The 14,943-nt window shown below is 45.8% G+C and overlaps 1 protein-coding gene across 1 annotated transcript in view; it reads right to left on the bottom strand.

Annotated features, from left to right (window-relative positions):
- The window catches only part of MARCHF3 (membrane associated ring-CH-type finger 3), a 135,416-nt gene that overhangs the window by 9,687 nt on the left and 110,786 nt on the right, over nucleotides 1–14,943 (bottom strand). The window lies entirely within an intron of this gene.

Here is a 14,943-nt window from a genome sequence, read left to right as displayed (position 1 = left end):
TCTTGCTCAGATGTCCTATCTGTAAAATATCTGAAAAATACTAAAATTGCAAGGCATTCAGAAATCCAGCTCCTTAAACAATGTTGCCCGAATTGTGGCAACCTGATTCCTCTTGCAGATTTTCCCTGGAAGCAGATCTGGAAGCCTGGCCTGCTTTTCTGCATCCTCACTGGCTGGGACATAGTAGATTCTCAATAAATAGGCAACAGATGTGCGCAGAGAAGCGGACCTCCCTGCAAAGACTACCCCCAGTTCCTTCTGCTGGAGAATTCCGAATACATTTTATGAAAATTAATTTAGTATTTTACTTATCTATGTGGTCCTTGACATTACCCAATGAAATGACTCAGGTGTGGAAGGAGGTAATTATAAATCATTGGTTATCTCCATCGAGTGTAAGATAAATCACAAAAGTGAGATTAGTATTACTACTGGTTCCCAGTTTCTCATTTTCTAATGGTTCTTTGATCTACGTTTCAGAAAAATTTCCAGGCCTTTTTTATATGTACATGATCATCTAATATCTGGATTCTGCACATTATTAACTCTCTCTCTCTATATATATTTTTAGCTTACTCTTTATGTTATTTACTATTTACTGCTGGGTCATATTTAGGTATGAAGTTGTTTGTTTGTTTGTGGTTTTTTTGTTTGTTTTTAAAGTAAAGCTCTGTACCCAGTGTGGGGCTTGAACTCACAACCCTGAGATCAGTAGTCGCACGCTCTACCGGCTGAGCCGGCCAGGTGCCCCAGGTATGAAGTTCTTTAAATAAGTAGTATTATGTTAAAGTCTGTGACTTCTTCAGAACCCCGAGTGTTCTTGATCTCTTACACCAATGCAGGTCCCATGAACAAAACCACTGGTAAGACCTGTTGATGAATAAAAAAACTGCTCTCTGTTCTCTGGTAAGAATGTCTGCCAGAGTATCCAAAGAGGTTGCTATGGGATATTTACACAAGCAGAGTTTATAACAGAGGAAATTTGATTACACCTCAAATTTCTAGCAAGAAGGGACTGTCTAAATAAATGACAGAACTTACTTAGACCGCCATAGAGTAATTTCAAAGGCTACTGCACGTTTTATATTGACTGCCGTGATACATTGCTGGGCAGGAGGAGAGTTTACTGGACAGAATGTATACTATGATCCTGTATCGGTAATGTTATATTTACAAACACATAGACATTTACACTGACGTAGACGGAGTGGATTTACATAGACAAAGACCAGAAGGATTCCTAGCAAAACAGCAGCCACTGTTGGTGGTGGAATCATGAGTGGTCTTTAATTTTTTTTTTGCTTTGTATGTATTTTCTTGCTCTTCTCAAATGAACATGGATTACCCATGTAAACAGATATATATTTATTAGCTGTGTAGGAAACATCGGGAGGGAGAGAGGGAGAGGGGCACTGAGTGAGAGATAGGGAGAGAAGAGGGAGTCAGGGAGGGAGGTGTCCAGCTAGTGCTTTGTGAACTAGAGCGAGGAGAAAAAAATAGTGCTGCACTATGGCGGGGGCAAGCTCGGTGCTAGAAAGCCGAGTTAATTACGCACCGTCTCATTGAGGCCTCGCAGTAACGCTGTGGAGCATATGCTCACATTATCCCCACTTTACAGATGCAGACACGGGGAGAAGAGAGTTTGCTGACTCACCTAAGGACAGACGGCAAGTGGGGGGTCGGGGTGGGATTCAAACCAGCCTCACTTTGCTGTTCCTTGCTTTCCATATTTCCATTTTCTTTCTGCGCCAAATGGCACGTGTGTGTGCGCGTGTGTGCACTAGATTTCTGGCAAGTTTCCAGCTAGGTGGGCTACAGTAAGTCCTGCTGTTTTACTGGCTCATCAGGTAGCTGAAGGACTGGCTGGCCAGGACGTTATCGTGGTAATTTAAAAAAATATTCTTAGGCTACTGTTCTGTTGTATGTTAATTCTTTTACCACATCACAATGAGGTGTAATGTCTGGGCATTTAATCTCAGAGACATTTTGGCCTCATTCACAATAGACAAAAGGTTGATCTCAATTATTGTTCAATTTGACTTTTTGCTGTCTTGTGCCGCTCTAATCACTTACACTTATAATACGTATCATACATAGAGTATTGAATCTGTTCTGTAGCAGCGTCTTCATTTCCCAAATATGTAATACAGAGCAGGCTGTGACAGAGTGGCAGGTTGGTTTGTGTGTCCATCTTGCCACCTGACCCTGGGTGGATGCTTCCTCACTGGCATCTCGCACATTCGGCATTTACAACGTTCAGTCAGTGACGGTAGCTTCCGCTTACTCACGCGTTACGATATGCAAAGCACTGTCTTTATGCTACGTGAAGTAACGGACTTACTCGTCAATAACCTTTGAAAGAGGCACCACTATTATCACCAGCGTTTTATAGATAGGGCAACTGAGGCACAGAGAAGTCAAATGACTTGTAAAAGATTGACCTTGGCTTTGATCCACGTTGTCTAGCTCCAAAATAGTCTCTTCTATCATCATTCTTAGTTAAAAAAAAAAAAAAGGCAGTGGGTAGTGAGGAGATGAAGTGGGTAGAAGGAGGCTCGTACCTTCAATGTTTTTATTGGTGTAAGAGAGTTCCCTGGGAGCCTGATACTAATTTATCCTGCCACTTGTGGACAGCTTTTGCAGCTAGAATATCGTTCTTGAAGGGGCTTTAGTTTAACATTAGTCTTCTGCTTATACTTGGTGGTTAGCTGTGCTTTAAAAGCTGAGGTCGATGCTTGAGAATACCAGTTTGTATGGCATCTCTCACCTGGCTGGCCTACCCACGCGGTGGCCAGGGGATCTGTCGGCAACGCGGGCACCCTTCCTGCCTTCTGTTCTCTGGTTCCATCAGAAACATAAAGCACAGAGACTATGCAACGAGCTGCCTATTTTTCTGGGGTTACCTCATTCCAATCACTAACTCGTTCCCGAACCAGGAGACTGATCTGCTCTTGGAAATAGGTACAAAAACCAACCACCCAACCAACTGTCTAAACAAAACAGAACATCCCCATGGCGATCAGCAGCATGGGGCCAGAGACAGCAGAGGGAAGGCAAGTAGCATTCCCCCAGCAACGCAGTGTCATTCACTGGCTGTGAGTGTAACATCCAAGGTGAGTCGGGCACCAGTGATGCCTTCCAAGGTGGGCTAACTGTGGGTTCGGATCTAATTACAGCATCAATTTGTTAAATCCCTTACTTGGGGGGTAGGAGTGAAGGGGGTGCAGAGCTCCAGGACATTAGATCCTGTCTCCCAGGCTCCGAGTTAATCGGCTTAAATCCTCAAGGTAGACAGGACAGCGTGCGGGTCAGTTTGTACTGGAACCAGATTATACTCTGGTGGCTAATAGCTCTGATCGATTACAACCTTCCCCATGAATCTCCTTAATGAGAATCCATCACGAGAATGGAAGAAACTGACAGAAAGGATAACAACTGATAGAACCGTCACAAATTTATGGAGAGGAAAAGGAAAAAGAAGGCAAGGTCTCACCATGGTTACTCAATGGGTTTATCTGCTTGAGTGTGTCCTGTTAATCTGACACTTGGCAGAGTTATTAACCAAGGGTTTACCTTCCTTGGCGTGGGTCTTATTTTTGAAGCCCAACTCATTTCACACTAAGCTGTCAGTTTGCCTGGGGAGCTGCAAGGTCAAAGGGGCAGTGCAGTGATCAGACGGATAGTGATGGGTCCTTTGCATGATCTGGAGATTAGGACGAAACATGAAAATCATGCATTTCCGTTTACTTGAGACACAACAGAGAACAAAAACAAACAAACTCCTACCGATGTTTTAAATCCCCGAACTCCAGTCTGTCAGTGAATTTCCAGGACAGCTGAAGTCGCCCAGAAAGAAATTCTGACTCTGGGGGAGCTGAAGGAGATGCTTACTCCGGATATCCATCCAACCGGGCTTGTAGCAACGCATCTCAAATGAAAACTTCACAGAGGATTTGCTCGTGATCCTAAAATGTCCTTCTCCAGCCTTGGCCTCCCTCCAAAGCCCCAGATGTGCGCATTCAACAGCCCACTCAACATCTCCACTTAGATGACTAACAGACGACTTAGACTCAATCTGTCCAAAACAGAACTCTGCATTTAGCACATACTTTTCTCCACATCTCCTCCATCTCAGCGAATGACATCACCACCCACCCAGTCGCGCAGCCGGCTGTTCTCTTTCTGTCTTACCCACCACACCTCGCCTATCGGCACCACCTTCAATTGGTATCTGGGATCTGTGCGCTTCCTTCCACGTCCATGGCCACCATCCCTGGGCCACGATTGCCATCCCTGGGCCACGATCATCTTGTATATGGAAGGCAACAGCCTCCCTGCTTCCGCTCTGGCTTCCCTACGGTCTGGCTCCAAAACCATTTGGGGTAACTTTGAACGTCCATCCATCAGAGCACATAGCTCCTTTGCTTAAGGCTCTCCAATGGTCAGAATCAAGTCCAGACTTTTTACCTAGGACTACAAGAAGACCTGACCTCACACCTGCCTACCGCTCTGACCACGGCCCCACTCCCTCTCCCCCTTCATGTCCAACCTTTACCTGTGGCTGTTCCCATACGGAGGGCAGGTTTTGCCCAGATACTTGCACAGTTGGCTCCTTCCAATATTTAGGTCTCAGCTCAAATGGTACCTTCGTGTTGCAAACACTCCTTGCGTCTACTAACGGTGCCTGGCTATATTTTCTACAGAGCGCACGACACTCTCTGAAAAGATGCTCTTTATTTATTTGTCTGTTCACTTGTTTATAATTTGCTCCCTACTTCATCGAGAGCTCTATGTGACAGGGACTTCATTTCCGTTCATTCTTGTATGCCTCGATCCAAGAGCAGTGCTGGAGCTCAGTCGATGCTTTTAATGAAAATGAATGAATAAACATCTGGATGCCACTAGCCCTGACCAGAGAGGATCTTACAATATTAATTAGATTAATAAAATCGATTGGTGAGGAGACACTTCAGTTGGTGGGTAGACATCAAGTCCTGAAGTTTACTGCGTTCAGTCTTCTGGAGTAGAGATCCTTACGTAGCGTTCTTTTTAGGTTTCCAAGAGAAATATCTACACATTATTTTGTTGCTCCAAGGTGAAAAACCTGTAGTTTCAGTTCAAGTTTTTTTTAAAGATGTAAATAATTGTGGAATGCCATCTGTTTTTCCACAGGTCATGAAACAGCATGAGAAATCCAGTAAATTATTCAAGGTCCTTTGTACTGTTTTTTGGTCACAATTACAATGTTTTTTCTACCCTGAAAACTACCTTGAACTACACGAGAAGAAAATGTCAGATGTCCATTTAAAAATTATACAACTCAGGTGCAACCAAAAATATGTACTGAGTGCCTATTATGTGCCGGATATTTTCACTGAATTTAATAACAGCAGGTGGTGTGATTATTCCCACTTTGAATTAGGGTATTAAGCCTCAGTGAGGTTAAGGCACTCGTTCAGGGTTACATAGCAGAGGAGCCAGGGTTCGAGATCTCCAGTGTACTGTTCTTTCAACTCTTCCCTCAGCTTGCTTTTATACTGCATAAAATCTTACAGCAATTTTTTTCTTAAAAAATTTTTTGAAGAAAAATGTTTTTAATTGAAGTGTAATGGACATAGAGTGTTTTACTATGTTATATTAGTTTCATGTATAAATACATGAAACCTTGATCCTGATTTCTGTTACCTCCCACAGTAGATAAGGTTGGGGAAGTAGCACCATGCAGGGAATAAAAGGGGGGCAGAGATGCTGCTTCCCAGGCCCCCCCACCCTGTGAGCTCCCCCAAATGCTCCTCGTCAAGTTTTTTCACCTTTGGGGGAGTAAAAAAAACAGGAGTCTCCCTCACAGGAGTGAGGACGGTGCGGCTTTGAGGGGACTGGTGAAGGACCCTCTCTCTCTGCCTCAAGTTCCCACTTTTGTTCAAGGCATCGGGTTCAACTAGAGAATGTGTGCATCGTCTTTCAGCCCGGGGCTCTTCTGAGCCCATGCTGTGTATTCGCTGCTTCCTAGACAGCTCTCCGTCTGTGCAAGCAATGTGTCCAACTCGACCAGGTCCGCCACGGAGCCCTGGGGTCACTGGCGTCACGCAGCTCCCACCCATGTTGTCCCACAGCGCCTGCCGGCTCCTGTCAACCCCCTCCTCCCCATCCTGATTGTGCCTCTCCTCATCCCTGTGCCCCGCAGGCAAGGGATCCGAGCGTCCTGTTGGTTCTTCTGGAAGACATCTTGAACACATTCACATCTCTCTCTCTCCAGTGCCACTACTCTCCCAAGCCAGCCTCGCCTCTCACTGCGGTTGCCTCCTCACCCTCCTGCTCCTGTTACCCTCGAAGCCAGTTTCTCTGAAGCAGCAAGATCACCCCACTTCTGTCGATTCAGACTCCCCGGCGGCTCCCCATGGCACGGAGCCTAACGCCTCGCTGTGGCCCATGAGCCCTGTGTGATGCGGCCCGGGTTGTTGGGGGTCCGAGGGTAGGAGTCACAGGATCTGTGATTTGGGGATGGGGATTTTCACAACCTCTAAGTGAAATCTAGCATCTCATTGAGTTATGCAGAAAATCTTACTGGTATGAGCAGTGCTTGTGGCTTTGTGATCAATGAAAATCACAGATATCCCACATCCCATTAAATTGTGGCAGACATCGTGCCATATTGCTACTTCAGATCTGCCACAAAATGTGTTAAAGAAGCACTTAGATTTTACATCACAACTTTTGGGTTTTCAGTACTTTGATAGCTGTTTTAGAGTATAACGGGTTATCGTTGCATGCCAAATGGGCCATCCATGCATTCCATGATTCTGAGAAGGAGGCCACACGCTTCAACAGAGCACCAGCGGGTCCGTGAGGGAAGAGTTTAGGCACCTGGAATCTGGCCCCTTTGACCTCTCAAGCCATGCCCTTCTCGGTGTTCCTTCCTGATTTGGGAAATGCTGACCCGGTTCGTGCCGAGGGCCTCTGCAGGGGTTGGTCCTTCTGCCTGGTACTCTGCTTCCCATGTCTGGCTCCTCCTTCTCGGTCACGTCTCTGTTCAAAGGTCACCTCTTCAGAGAAGCCTTCACAAACCACCACGCATTCTCTCACCAAGTTATTCTTTATGACAACTTGGTTCTTCCTTTATAGCTTTGATCACTCTCAGAAGTAACCTTTGCATTTATTCACTTGTTTATCCTGCGTCTTTCTCCCTAGCAGGTGAGCTCTATTAGTATACAGCATTCTTCTGGCCTGTTCGCAATTATGTTCCTATTTCCTAAAATATTTAATTTGTGCTTGATAAATAGTAGCTGAAGAAGAGTATAAATCCTTCTGGCCCGGAGGATCGCTTTGAGCAGAAACAGGATGAGTTTAACTGAGATACACGGGTACATACATAAGACCGCTCGCCCTGACTCTGCTGGCCAAATACAGCAAAGCGATTTTTACCAGAGTCACACGCACCGCAGTTGCGCTGCCATTCACAGCTGTGATTTGGCTGAAGCATAAGTCACGTCCAAGGGCACCCTAGAGATCTGTGATGGTCCCTGGAGGATTCAGGCCAATAAGCCAATTAATGGGCTATAATGCTGCATAAATGCCATATTTGGGTCTGAGACATTATCATCTGGTGCTGGCATTATTTAAACAAATGCTACACACACTCACAACAATGGTTTGAAATTTTCCGAAGATGAGTGGCACAGCAGGACTAGATGGCAAAATAATTTTACATATTATCACAACTTCAGATATAAGCAAAATGGGAATCATTTTGCTCTAATTATTTTAGATCATCACCGTGCAGAAGTGATCACAGCCAAATGGAGATTGCTTATCCAAAATATGAAAGGGTGCTGCAGAATTATGTGGCATATGTGAGCATTGTAAAGCCAGAGGCATAAGAAGAGGAGATGAAGAAGGGAGGCTAGAGGGCAAGGAAACAGAAGTTTCCAGAAGAAATTGATAATTGGCACGCATTGTGCCAAAAATAGAAATGACTTGCTCTGGGAGGCAATGACATCATACTGTGTAGTCTGTTATAAACAGGATGCCACCAGCAGCCCCGGGTCCCTGGGCCCTGCTTCATTGGGCTCTTATGGGGCCCCCGGCCCTGCAGCTGGTACAGTGGTTGGCGTCTGACCCCCTCTCTGCTGGCCTGTTGTTGGACCCCAGGTTTCCGAAGCTTTGAATAATCACTTCCAGCATAAGGACTGGATCAGGGGACAAAAGGTGCCAGCGTACTATGTAAGAGCCCCAACTGGAACCCTGGACCAAAGAGGAGACTCTGATGAATACTAGGAATAAGGATAATGAATCTGTTTTGATCCTTGGAGATGCTTAAAGGAATATATACAGAGAAAGCAAATTCACAGCCACATCCTCAAAATGGGACATTAAAAAAAAAATCGGCGTCCCTCAGAGGTAGAGTAAGGATATGAGTGTGAGGACCCTCCCCACCCCCACCGCCGAGCAGGGTGTGGGGTAAGGGTCACAGTGAAACAGGGAGTACGTGCAGGATGGTGGACAGAAGAGACAGTCTCACCAGGGCCACCTACTGCCAAAAAGGATCCCAAATAGATAGGATGGGACCTTGTGGACAGGAGGCACCGCCTAGCAATGACTGGATCTGGAATCTCTCAGAGCTCCACTGGAGGCAGTGGCCTAGGTCCCTGCGCTGCAGTATTTGCTGATAGCTCTGTATTTTTGTTCGAATCTCCCTGTCCTCAAATTTCAAAGGCAAATTTCAAAAGCCCCCCAGCAGGCAAGCCATTGGATGGTTCTACCCACTCCACGTGCACACTGTCTAAGCCGTGCATGATTTTCACGATTTCAGACATGTCCTTCCCAAGCCTCCTCACGTCTAGATTAGAGAGTCTCCCTCTTTCTGTCCAGGCCAACCCAGCCACCTGTTTTTATTGCTTCCCTGGACTTTGGGGCTATCCTTCATTGGGTACAGGGCCCTGACTATCAGAATTCTAGGCAGAGCATGGTGGTATTGGCTGGCATTACGTCTCTTGTTTATGGACCGTTTTGCTACAAAGCTCACAGAGCTGTCTTCAGGGAAGACACTCTTAAGGGGCAGGGACAACAGTTCAAATGACATGGGTCATGCCATCAAGGACTGGCATTTATAGCAGGGCAAGCAGGAGTCCGGCTGGATGAGCACAGTTGCTGTCTGTGGGAAAGCTCCACTCCAGTTGGGAGACACACAGACATTTTTAGCTTGAGTGATCCGGAGACATGTGCCCCCAATATGTCCCCATGCAGAAGCAAGCCAAGCATGGAAGCACTTGAGTTAATAACCAGCCCGGTCCCGCAGATGTGCATGACTGAATCCCTAGCTCTCCCCTCAAGACTAGCAAATCATATGCACTGGGTGGCACCCACAGAATTATGTGGCCTCCTCAAGAAAGAGGGAATATGCGGCGATGTGTTGAGAAATTTCCCTTACTTCTCACGTGCAAAACATTTTAAGGGTGCAGGAGACACTTTTGGAAACCTTACATGTTCCCTTGCTGTTTACATACCTGTCTTTCCAGATCAGGGGTCCCTGACTAAGGTTCAGGGCTTCGTGAGCCCTCTGAGACTGTATTTGAACACTAGACGTCTGCGCCTTTCAGGGGAGAGAGTTCAAGCTTTTATCAGATTCTCAAACAGATCTGAGGGGGAAGAAGCACTGTCCTAGAACATTTCCTTAAATCGTCTTGAGACACTGCTTGGTCCGGGTCAACTTTCTGAGCTTTGAAAAATTTAAGAATGTGGACAGTAGTAGGATTTGACTGCCTCTGAGAATCCATCAAAACCTTAGATGCTGGTTTAAAAAAAAAAAATTAACCGAGGGCACACAAAATGTGATATTTAAAAAATTAATTGTATGGCTGCAGGGCAGCAGAGTCACGAAAGCAACCAAGTTAAATTAATGGGCTTAAAGGAGGAAAAGGACTCATACTGAGCAAAGATAGAAAGCATTCAGACAATATAAAAAAAAATTAATGTGCATATGATTTCCATACAATAAGAGAGAAAAAACGAACAGGGTTTCAGCTCATAAACTGTGATAGGGAAGGGACAAAACCTGGAGGAAAAAGAGCCATTGACATCTCTGTACCGGAGTCCTCCTTTCTAAAACGGAGATGGCTGCAGGCACAAACAGAACGTTCCAGGCTCTAAAACAGGGGCGCAGGGCAAGCAGTCAGTCAGTGATGACTAGTAGGAGAGGCATATTAAGGAGGATATTGGGAAGGGATCAAGAATACATAAAAGAATAGCCAGGAAGATGAAGATACATTTTCTGCAAAATCTGACACCAGACCTTGCAAACGTTAGGCTAAGTGAAGGAAGCCGATCACAAAGGACCACATGCTGTAGGGTTCCATTTATAGGCAAATCCACAGAGATATAAAACAGATGAGTGGTTGCCCAGGGCGGGAGGTGGCAGCGGCGAGGACCGCGGAGTGAAGGCTGAAGTAGGCTTCTTTTTCAGGGATGAAAATGTCCTACGATGGATGGTGGTGATGGTCACACACCTCTGTGAATATGCTGTCACCGAACTGTACACTTTAAGTGGGGGGGGGGAATCTTTATGGCACATGAATTAAATCTCAATAAAGCCGCACAAAATCTGAGGCTGGAAAAGCCCGTTGGTAAAAATACTTTGAAGTGTCTTGTAGATTCCACTGAAGAATCCTTCCATCCGGCGTGAACTTTGGTTTGGTCTTCCTTTTGCCTTGCCACATCTTCATCTAATTGGGGTATTTTTCAGGTATGTATCTGTCAGGTATGTCTTCCAAAGAGCTGAAAATGTGTGTATTTTGGTGTGTGGATGACTTCTGGATTTCAACGTAGATTTTAAGCAGGTAAATTGGTGTTTAGAAAAACATTAGAGCGATTTTATTCCTCCCATCTCTCATGCCTTTTCTCCCGGCAGCTCCCACTTTTCATGCAAAGATCGAGCCTTTGGACATAGGAAAATAGGGGCGGAGGCATTATTTTCTAGGATGGTAGATATTTTCCCTTCACCTCCGAATTTCTGCTGTTACTGATTCTTCCCAGATAAAAGTCCTGAAATGCCTATAAATTCTATTTTACAGTGTTCCTGCTGCAAGCACTTGCCAGCATTTCATATATAATACCATATTAGCCATCTTCCCTGTGAGCCCAAAAAGATTCTGAACCTCACCATTTATTCCAACCTCCTGTTTCTAATGGCATTGCTGGAGGTGAAGGAATGATCAAGCCATGAGTAGAAAATATTTCCTTTTCTTCTTTTAACCTGAGCTCAATCTTCACAAGCAGACCTTTTTACATTTTCATAAGTGGCGTACCTAAGAATTAAAATCCATTTTTCAGGAAACTAAAAGCTTCAGGTGAGTCTTCTCTCTCCCTCACATTATACACATGCAGTCCTAACTTTCCTCTCACACATCCATTGCAGGGCAAATCTATCCCTCTCTGTAATAATGGGTTGCAAAGGAAAGTTGTATCAGACGATATCACAGGGTCCTAGCTGAAAGCACGCAGGCAGCTGGTTCATGAGGCCCAGAAATACACAGTTGGTGAAAAATGAAGGAGGGAACCCAAGCCACCAGACCCGACAGGGTCTTTCTTATCTTTCCCCAAACTTGCTGCACCTGTCACGAAAGGGAAGCAAAGAAAGGAGGCAATTACACAAATAATTCAAGGGAAAAGCCAGTGTTTTCCTTCATGCGTTGCAAAACCAGCTTTACCAACCTGAATGATCTGGAGGACCGTCTTTAAAGAAGTTTACCTCACCAATGCAGACAGCCACATTGTGAGTGACTGGCCTCCACAACTGTTCACGAAAGGAGGGAAAAGGCTCTTAACACCGTTGCGTTCACCGGACTTTCTAACGACATCTCTCCCTGAGGGGGAATCTCGGAAGAAATTGGTGACCAAATGACTCAGTAAAATGAAGACTTGAATCTGGAGGAGTAACCAGATGAGAAGAAACAAAGGGTGGGTAACGTCCTTGGAAGTGAAGAACGACCTCTCCAGCTCCGAACGCACTGTAAGGAAGAGCTTGGACTGCCTGGGACTAGAGGGGGAAAGAGGCACAGAGAAGCCATGCCATTCCACTCACTCTCAATCCGACCTAGCTCAAGTCTGTGTGTGGTTTTTTTTAATAGACATTATTTTTTTATTTTTTAAGATTATTTATTTGAGAGGGAGAAAGCACGTAGGAGAGAGCACGAGAGAGAGAGCATGAGAGCGAGCGAGCATGAGTTGGGGGAGGAGGGGCAGAAGAAGAGGTAGAGGGAGAAGCAGACTCCCCACTGAGCAGGGAGCCTGACACAGGGCTCAATTCCAAGACCCTGGGATCAACACCTGAGCCGAAAGCAGATGCTTAACCAACGGAGCCACCCAGGACCCCAAACAGACTTTATTTTTTAGAGCAATTTTAGGTTCATAGCAAAATTGAGTTCCCAATATGTCCCTTGCCCCCACACCTGCAGAGGCTCCCCCATTCTCAGCACCCCCACCAGAGTGGTGCATTTGTTAGTCGATGCACCCACACTGACACCTCATCAGTGGCCAGGGTCCAGAGTTTACGTTAGGGTTCGCTCTTAGTATTGTACATTTTACGGGTTTGCACAAATGCAAAATGACATGTATCTACCATTGTTCAGAGTAGGTTCTCTGCCTTAAAAATCCTGTGCTCTGCCCATTCATTCTCCCACTCCCTTAGCAGCTTTAGGTTTAACAGGCAAATTCAATGTCAAGAGGAGGTCAGGGCTTTAATCATCAGTACATCTAGTCTCTTAGGAGGCTGGCCACGGGTGGAGAAGCCCTTGGCTTCTCTCTCTCGTGCCCTCTCTTGTGTGCACTCTCTCTCTCAAATAAATAAATAAATCTAAAAAAAATAATCTGATGGTGCACATCCCATGTCAACGAGCAAGTGAAAAGAAGTACTTTTGGGGTGCCTGGGTGGCTCAGTCGGTTAAGTGTCTGCCTTTGGCTCAGGTCATGATCTCAGGGTCCTGGGATTCAGTCCCACATCAGGCTCCCTGCTCAGTGGGGAGTCTGCTTCTCCCTCTTCCTCTGCCTGCTGCTCCCTCTGCTTGTGCTCTCTCTCTGTGTCAAATAAATAAATAAAAAAGAAAAGAAAAGAAAAAAAAGGAAAAGGAAAGAGAAGAGAAGAGGAGAGGAGAGAAAAGAGAAGAGAAGAGAAGAGAAGAGAAGAGAAGAGAAGAGAAGAGAAGAGAAGAGAAGAGAAGAGAAGTACTTTCGAGGCAGGACGGAAGAAGCCAGGTATGGTGGGGACATCAAGGAGTCATGGAGACCTGGATTCTCCTGGCTTCTCCACCTACTAGCCCTGTGACTGAAAGCACTTAAGATCTCTGCAGAGTAATTTACCATCTCAAAGCCTCAGCTTTTTTTTTTTTTTTAAGATTTTATTTATTTATTTGACAGAGAGACAGCCAGTGAGAGAGGGAACACAAGCAGGGGGAGTGGGAGAGGAAGAAGCAGGGTCCCAGCTGAGGAGCCTGATGCGGGGCTCGATCCCATAACGTGGGGATCACGCCCTGAGACGAAGTTAGACGCTTAACGACTGAGCCACCCAGGCGCCCCTCAAAGCCTCAGCTTCTTTACCTACAAAACGGATACTATCCATATGAGGATAGAGACATGGGAATCAGATGGTCACATGAGCAGTGTAGCACGCCACAGTTCCCCTTTGCCTGGGAGGTGGGTAAATAACTTAAGGAGAAAAAAAACTTTGGGATGTGAAATCTTGAGGACACAAATAGGTGGACTCAGAATGAAATTAATGAATGCCCCTGGATTTGGGGGTCACGTCAAGATCTGTGCCTCTTCTGAAAAATGAAGTTTCTCGTGTCGACAGGCACATAGCAGGGTATCACTCTGCGAACGAACAGCCACTGATCTCCCACTGCCTAAGTGAAGATACTTCTCGGCAGTGCTCGTTCAAAAACAACTGTTCATTAGGCAGCATTTAACTGCAATCATTTCACACCATTATTTGTTTAATAATGTGTATTCTTTTTCTGGAGTGGAAAGTGTCAGCTATTGACGCAAAACCGAAGAGGCAAGAGAAGGGTGGGCGGAAGCCCCCAGTGGGGGGCCGTGTGCAGCGTCTAGAACTCTGCATCTGAAATTTGCGCCAGGGCATCTGCAATCAACGTCTCCCTTCTTTTCCACCTGACACGTTGTGCCTGCACAGGGCAGTTCCGTGAGCTAACTGCGCCTTGTTGTTTTGGCAGGACTTAGGGAAAGATGATTACCAGCTTTAGTCATCCGGTGACACAGCAACTCCCCTTTACAAAGCTCTCCCGCCAGCTGCCCGGGGACAGATTCACCTCCACTATCGGCACCCCCAACTCCCACGTAATAGCCTCTAATTGCCTGCCTTTCAAAGAAGTGGACCTCTTGGTGGCCAGTGCAAGCCGCACTATTTGTTCTTACATTGGGAGTTAGCTAAGAGGGGGCCGGAATCTTGCAGGATTATCAGTCTCATTTTGTTTACTTCCTCTCATTCTTGGCCCAGATATGCTTGAGGAAAACCTGGCTCCGTTTTCTCCTGTATTTGAGAACACCCGAGGGTGAATTAGTGAAGACTACAGCTGTTTCGAAAGGTCCGTTGCTCACAAGATGCTAAGGTTTGTTAGTTCTAGGTGGTGGAGAGACACCTGTTTGACACATTATTCCTCATCCTCCTTTGTATTTTTAATTTATTTTTTTTTTAAGATTTTATGTATTTATTTGAAAGAAAGCAAGGCGGGGGGAGGAGCAGAGGGAGAGCAGACAAGTAGACTCCACGCTGAGTGCAGAGCCCGATGCGGAGCTCGATCCCTCGTCCCTGGATTATGACCTGAGCCGAAATCAAGAGTTGGATGCTTAACCAACTGAGCCACCCAGGTGCTCCCTCCTTTGTATTTTTAAAAATAATGAATGAAAATCACAAGTCGGGTGAAGCGACTCTTGGCG

The sequence above is a fragment of the Ursus americanus genome, chromosome 5 (genome assembly GCF_024610735.1).
Source record: "Ursus americanus isolate L20-20 chromosome 5, mUrsAme1.1.p, whole genome shotgun sequence".
In the NCBI taxonomy this organism is placed as follows: Eukaryota; Metazoa; Chordata; class Mammalia; order Carnivora; family Ursidae; genus Ursus; species Ursus americanus.
The sequence above is the reverse complement of the archived record's forward strand: the minus strand, read 5'-3'. Positions and strand labels throughout refer to the sequence as shown.